This window comes from Lynx rufus, unplaced genomic scaffold (genome assembly GCF_022079265.1).
Source record: "Lynx rufus isolate CCGP_SWC_20201006 ecotype Redwood Valley unplaced genomic scaffold, mLynRuf1.p SCAF_5, whole genome shotgun sequence".
Taxonomy (NCBI): domain Eukaryota; kingdom Metazoa; phylum Chordata; class Mammalia; order Carnivora; family Felidae; genus Lynx; species Lynx rufus.
In genome coordinates this window covers 109,641,800-109,649,082 of record NW_025814867.1, presented here as the reverse complement: position 1 = coordinate 109,649,082, position 7,283 = coordinate 109,641,800, and the positions used below count along the sequence as shown (strand labels likewise).

The window sequence follows — 7,283 nt, the reverse complement described above, 5'->3', positions numbered from 1 at the left end:
CCATTTTGAGTTTCTTTTTTGTGTATGGTGTAAGTAAGTGGTCCAGGTTCATTCTTCTGTATGTTGCTGTCCAGTTTTCCCAACACCATTTGCTGAAGAGACTTTTTTCCATTGGATATTCTTTCCTGCTTTATCAAAGATTAGTTGGTCATACATTTGTGGGTCCATTTCTGGGTTCTCTATTCTGTTCCATTGATCTGAGTGTCTGTTTTTGTGCCAGTACCATACTGTCTTGATTACAGCTTTGTAATACAGCTTGAAGTCCGGAAGTGGGATGACTCCAGCTTTGGTTTTCTTTTTCAGGATTGCTTTGGCTATTCGGTATCTTTTCTGGTTTCATACAAATTTTAGGATGATTTTAGTTCTGTGAAGAATGCTGCTGTTATTTTGATAGGGATTGCATTGAATATGTAGATGCTTTGGGTAGTATTGACATTTTAACAATATTTATTCTTCCAATCCACGAGGATGGACTGTTTTTCCATTTTTTTGTGTCTTCCTCAATTTCTTTCATAAGCTTTCTGTAGTTTTCAGCGTATAGATTTTTCACCTCTTTGGTTAGGTATCCTATGACTTTTGGTGCAGTTGTAAATGGGATCGATTCCGTGATTTCTCTTTCTGCTGCTTCATTATTAGTGTATAGAAATGCAACCAATTTCTGTGCATTGATTTTATAGCCTGCAACTTTGCTAAATTCATGGATCTAGCAGTTTTTTGGTGTAGTCTTTTGGGTTTTCCACATAGACTATCATGTCATCTGCAAAGAGTGAAAGTTTGCCTTCCTCCTTGCCAATTTGGATGCCTTTTATTTCTTTGTGTTGTCTGATTGCTGAGGCTAGGACTTCCAACACTATGTTGAATAACAGTAGTGAGAGTTCCTTTCTTGTATCTTTAAACATTTTTCTTGGAATTAAAAACTGCCCTATTTTTTTTTGGCCCCATGAATATATACTCACTCTTATTTTTTCAGATGCTCCACTAGATCTACTGTACACATTTAACAAGTTTTCCCCAAATAATTTCACAAGTCTGATCATCTATCAGTTATCACTCCCTCCCTGCCCTACCCTTTTACTCCTTTATTCTACTCCTTAGAGTATAGATCCTTCTGCTCTGATGTTCTTTTTGTTTTTTTTACTTTGAAAGTAAAAAAAAAAAATTAAATTTGAAATAGTTGACACACAATTCTGAGAACTGCTTTGCTGCATCCCTTAAGTTTTGGTATTTCACATTTTCATTTTCATTTGTCTCAAGATATTTTTTTATATCCCTTTAATTTCTACTTTGACTCATTAGATGTTCGGGAATGTGTTTAATTTCTGTGTATTTGTGAATTTTCCAGTTTCTTCCCGTTATTGATTTCTAATTTCACTTCACTGTGGTTGGAAACATACTTGATATAATTTCTATCTTCTTTACTTTGTTGAGACTTGTTTTGTGACCTAACATGATCTATCCTACAAAATGTTCCATGTGCCCTTGAGAAGAATGTGTTCTGCTGCTTTTGTATGTAATGTTCTGTGTGTGATTATTAGATCCATTTGGGTCTGTACTGTTGTTGAAATCTGCTATTTCCTTACTGATTCTCTGTCTGGATAATTTATTCATTGTTGAGAATAGGATATTAAAGTCTCCAGCTATTATTATATTGCTATTTCTCCTTTTAGTTCTGGAAGTATTTGTTTTATACATTTATGTAATATATCTGATATTCGGATGCATAAATATTTGTTAGATCTTTTGATGAATTGACCCCTTTATCATCACATACTGACCTTCAAAATTCAGAGAATAGTACACAAAGACTGAAGTTTTATTACATGTAAAATTTACCCCCCAAATATCAAGTAGGATGTCAAGGGGTCTTAGGATGGAGTGTGGACTATGACAACATATATTCACTGAAGGGGGTAGGAAAAAGGGAGATGACCTAAGTAATTTTAGAAAACTGTTTCGAGTGGATAGTATGTGTCATAGTCCATTTAGGGTGCTATAACAGAATACCATGGATTGAGTGGCTTATAAACAACAAGTTTATTTCTCACAGTTCTGGGGTAGGAAATCCAAGATCAAGGTACCAACAGATTCAGTGTCTGGTGAGGGTAGCTTTCTGATTCATAGATGACCACCTTCTTAGTGTGTCCTCACATGGTGGAAGGGGCTAAGGAGCTCTCATGTGTCTTAAGCAAAACAAAGGCATACATAAAGAAAGTCCCACACAGGGCAAAACATCCAACACAAGCTATGAGGTCTCTTTCATCTCTTGGTAAGGAAGTGTTGCAGGCTAAGGCCATATGTATGAACGACTGCATGCATGAGACTGCCTTTCCCAGCAAGAGGCAATTAAGGTTAAATGAGGTCATAAGGTAGGGCACTAATCCAACGAGACTGGTGTCCTTATAAAAGAAGAAAGGAGAAACAAGATGGGGGTGAAAGTAGAGATGCTTCAGATGACACTCTACTTCGCTTCCCTGTGGCTATGTTCTAGATTGCCAGTCAGGCTGGGTGGTTTGAAGATTATGTCATACAGCACAGGAGGGAGCTGAGGCTACCTATGAAGGAGGACCAGCATTGAGAGCTAGAAGGATTCAAAGACAGGATATGGAAGCAGCAGGAGGAGAAGGTCTGTACTGTCCAGAAGAGCTCCTGAGACCTCCAAGTGCCTGAGTCCTAGCCCCTCCACCTATGATATAGCACACACAGTTTCTGAAAAAAAAAAAAAAAAAAAAAAAAAAAGGAGGATGAGGAGACATAGAAAGGTATTTACCTACAAGCCAAGTAGAGAGTTCTCACCAGGACCTGAATCAGCTGGCACCTTGATCTGGGACTTCTAGCTACCAGAACTGTGAGACAATAAATTTCTGTTGTTCGAGCCATCCGGTCTATGGTATTTTATTATGGCAGCCTGAACAGACCAATACAGACACCAAATAATTCTTCCTTCTAGTCTCCTACCCTTGGCAGCATTTTCTTGTGGCCTATGGTGTTTTGGGGGATAGGGTGGTTGGTACCTAATATGACAGTCATCGTTTATTTTGAACAATGGTTTGAGAAGTTTGGGGGCCTAAATTTTAGTCGCTTTTTCAAAGGGTTAAGAAGCAAAGTGACTGAAACAGGAACTGATATGGGATCAGAAGTGCTTGTGTCCCAAGCTTCTGCCATCAGAGATGGAGCCAGATGGCTGGTAAATACCCCCCAAGTTAGCTGCATCAGAAACAGGCTTAATTTGCTTATCTAACTTTAAAAGATCCATGCTTTGTGTTTCTTAGAGAAATAAAGTTTAGTAATATTAGCATCTAAACTTTTTTTGCAGGTAGGTCAGAAGCAAACAGTTCCTTTGGTTTTTATGATGACATACAAACCTTATGTTCATTTTTCCTCCCAGTTCTCAAAGTTAGATGATCATAAATGTAGCTTTTAGAAATTCCTTATGCTATGTCACAACCTGAGGTAGAGGATTAAAGAGGAAGAGATTTGGGACACTGTGCTAGGGGACTTTTCATTTGTCATTTAATTTATTCCTAAATGCAGGTAGGGTTGCCCCTAATTTACAGTTGAGGAACTGAGCTGAGAGGAGTTGAGTACTTTGCCCCCTGCTAGTAAGAGGCAAAGCTGTAAGTCAGACCCAGTCAGGCCAGGATCCAAATCAAATATTTTCTGTATGATGGTATCTTTTCATTGGGAGTGTGGTGACTTTGTAGTCAGAGTTATTTTAATGAATTAATAGTGATATGCAGGACTCTCTGGTCCTAGGCATTCTCATTTGTGGCTACAATGACTATATATATATATATGTGTTCTATATATATATATATATATATATATGTGTGTGTGTGTGTGTGTGTGTGTGTGTGTGTGTCTTTATACTCAAATGCCTCAGAGTTATGAGTGCCTGTGTGCGAATGGGGTTATCAGGGATCACTAATGTGGTCCAAAACCATGACCTAGAAGTCAGCATGTCCTGTTTAAGTATTTGCCACTTGCCAGGCAGCCTAACTGTGAAAGAATAGGTGATGGGGTGCCTGGGAGATAGGACTTACAGCATAAGTTTATCATATGGGGCTCTTCATCCCACACTGAGGCAACGGAAGCCACCTTTTATGAGTAGGCCCTGGAAGACTGAATTTCTCCAGGAAGGAGAATGAAATGGTTACTGCAGAAGAGACAGCCCTGTGTAGAAGGAACCTTCTTTTATTCCACTTATAGGTCTAGGCACCCATGCATGTAGTCCTGCCATGAAAACATCTGAATAAGCACGTAGAGTCCATTGTGGTCAGTAAATGTAAAAATAATTAGTGGTAGTTGCAGTTTATATTAACTCCTCTTCAACCTTGAGATAATAGTCTGGGGGGAGGTCTATTTTTAGAGTCTGCGTTTGGCTTGGATAAATTCCATTAACTCCCCTGTGCACTGAAGAACACAGAGCAGGCCGCAATCCCTTCCACCTTTCTGAGCAGGGCTTCTGTCTGTCTTCCAAGGACTCCTCTCAGTTCCTGAATGTCGCATAGCTGCGCACCTTTTCCCGCTTAGAAGAATGTACAAAATAGGATAACCCGGAACTGGGGGGGGGGGGGCGGGAAACGTATGCAGGCATTTTTGTCCAGAAGTCCTATGCCATATAAAGGGAGAGTAAAAGGGACGGGGCTGTTTTAAGGGCAAATAGACTAAGTCGACTAATTGCAAGCAGGTAAAGACTCAACGACTTGCCGTCTCGGTGCTGGTGCTTGGCCAAGAGTGTTTTCTGGTTGAGGAAACAATAAATTTCGCCACCGACAGGAAAGATGGCCCAAGTAGGGGCTTCTCCGGTTTGGTCACTTTCGCTGACAAGAAAAAAAGGCTTGAAACCGATTACCCGTAGGAAACCTTGGTGTTCGAAGGCGAGAGGAGCCGGTCCCGAGAGTTCAGGTCACAGCGGTGCAGCGAGGCGACCCCCCCTCCTGCACGCAGGAGCCGGGATTCCAACGCTTCCTCGCCTCGCGGCTCAGAGGTTCGCGCTCGGCACCCGCGGCTGTCAGTCAGCGTCCTGGGCCCGCCCCTCCCGGGATTCGACCAATCGTAGCCGGGAGTTGGGGGTGAGGCGACGTAGCGGGGCCAGGAAGCAGGGGCCGGGCGGTCTGGCGCAGCGGCTACAGATCGGGGCGTCCCTATGCCAGGCGGCGGGAGAGCGCAAGGAGAGCAGCTGGGCCTGGAGGTGAGTGCGGGACTGCGGGTTGTACGCGGGCGCCGGCTGGGTCCTTGCCGCTCAAGCGACCCATTGCCTGGCTCCTCGCGTGCGCCTCTCGTCTGCGAAGCCCCTTACTCCGCGCGCGACAGCCCCTGAGTCCCTGGCCTGGTGCAGAGGAGCTCAGACAAGGGGATCGCGACCGGGGGCACTGGAGCCAGAAAGGGGAGACTCTGGCCGTTGGAGGGGGCAGAGCTGCAACCCCGGCAGCCTCGGACCTGAGTTGCCCGAGTCGCTGCAGGTCCCGGTAGGGAGGGGCGGGGCTGGCGCGAGCATCTCGGTCCTCAGTTTTCTGCACGTGCTGCAACGCCGGCAGGTGCAGCTGCCAAAGACCCCTCCCTAACCCAGTGCGGTCCATTTTGCGACGCCTCTCTCCTTATTCCCCAATCTCCGGTTTCGTTGCTGCTGTGGGCCCCAGCTGCCACTTGCCTGGCGATGTTCTCACACTTTGGACTCTTCTGGCATTACTCAGCTGACGCTTTGGGACATCAGATTCAGATCGAATGGGGAGAGAAGAGTGTGACTTTGCAAGGTGTGATGTGGAAACCCTGGCCTGGATCCGTTTGATCAGAGGCCACCAGGGTGGTGGTCAGGGGCATTCTCAGTCAGGATTTATGTGAATTTTGTGTGTAATTGTGTGTAAAATTTTCCTTTCTTTTCATTATTTAAAGGAGGATTGTTGCCGTATTTCCTAAAGATGAAGAATCACACTGCTCAGTGGGCCTTCCCCCTCCTCACTGTGGTTATCATTTGGAACATCAGGGTGTGCTTGAAGCTGGCGGGACTCCCAGACCCCGATCATTAATTGTCTGATTCCATGCAGTGTAGACAGCAACACACTATTATTCCTCCATGGTGTTTGGGTTCTGCTTTTCTTTGACTGTGCTTAGTTCTCTTCTCTCCTTGACAATCTCTGGCCTGATACAGTGCTGTTATTTGTTACTGAGAAAGGAAACGAAGGAAAGGAAACTGAAGTGAGGTCGGCTGTCCCTATTGCCCTGGATTCGGATTGTCCTGAGGGGACAGTGTAGGTTACAATTCAGAGATTATTTTGGAAATGCCATCCCTGACTGAATGATAGGAGTAACACCCCTGGGCACCGCATACTAGTGGTTCCCCTATTTGGCTATATATTATGATTAAATATTATAATATTTGGAGACCTCTTTTAAAAAGCTGTTTCTTGGGACTTGCTCCCACAGATTCCTATTCAGTGTAGTCTGATTCTGAGTCTAGTCTAGTCATTGGCGTTGTTAAAAGCTTACACGATGATATTAAGGGGCATGCAAGGTTAAAGAACACAGCCTATTAATGTGCTTTATATTTTCTCATAGCACTTAATACTCTGTGACTTAGTTAACTGGTTTGTTTACTTCTCAACCCCTCCCCTCCATGGAAGCATGGGGTGCTGCTTTGGTGGAAGGGCAAGGAAGGCCTAGGTGAGTCAGCACTTCGGGTGTGTGAGATGAGGGTACATGAAAGGGAACTAGAATCAGAGGAACCAAGTCCTGCAGACTTCTGCTGTGCTTCATCTTTGTCCAGGAGTTGACCTTGTTTGGTGATCCATCATTTTCACGGTCTTGGATAGGTCTCCAGTTCTTTCTCTAGATCCTGGCCCGTTAAGTTTCAAGGTCTTACTCAGTCCCCTATGAAACATAGCTGCTCTTTGTTATTTATTTTTTGAAGTATAGTTGATATACAATATTATATTAGTTTCAGGTGTATGTCACAGTGATTTGACATTTATGTACATTATGAAATGATCAGCATGATCAACGTAGTTACCATCTGTCACCATACAAAGCTATTACAAAATTATTCACTATATTCCCTGTGCTATATTTGCATCCCCATAACTTATTTATTTGGTAACTGGAAGTTTGTACCTTTTCATCCTCCTCACCTATTTTTCCCATCCCCCCATTTCCCTCCGGCAACCACCAGTTTGTTCTGTATATTTATGAGTTATATAGCTGCAATTTGGAAAGTTTGATATATAAGTATTTAAGTTTGGGAATATTCCTTATAAATCTGTCATTTGTCTCATGTAGGGGTCTGTGTT

The 7,283-nt window shown here is 43.2% G+C and overlaps 1 protein-coding gene across 1 annotated transcript in view; it reads left to right on the top strand.

Annotated features, from left to right (window-relative positions):
* Positions 1 to 5,082: 5,082 nt before the first annotated feature.
* NXPE3 (neurexophilin and PC-esterase domain family member 3) overlaps positions 5,083 to 7,283 on the top strand; it is a 42,773-nt gene continuing 40,572 nt past the window's right edge. The window contains exon 1 of the mRNA XM_047099732.1: positions 5,083 to 5,191. The gene's annotated coding sequence lies outside the window, so the exon portion shown is untranslated. The remainder of the gene's footprint in view (positions 5,192 to 7,283) is intronic.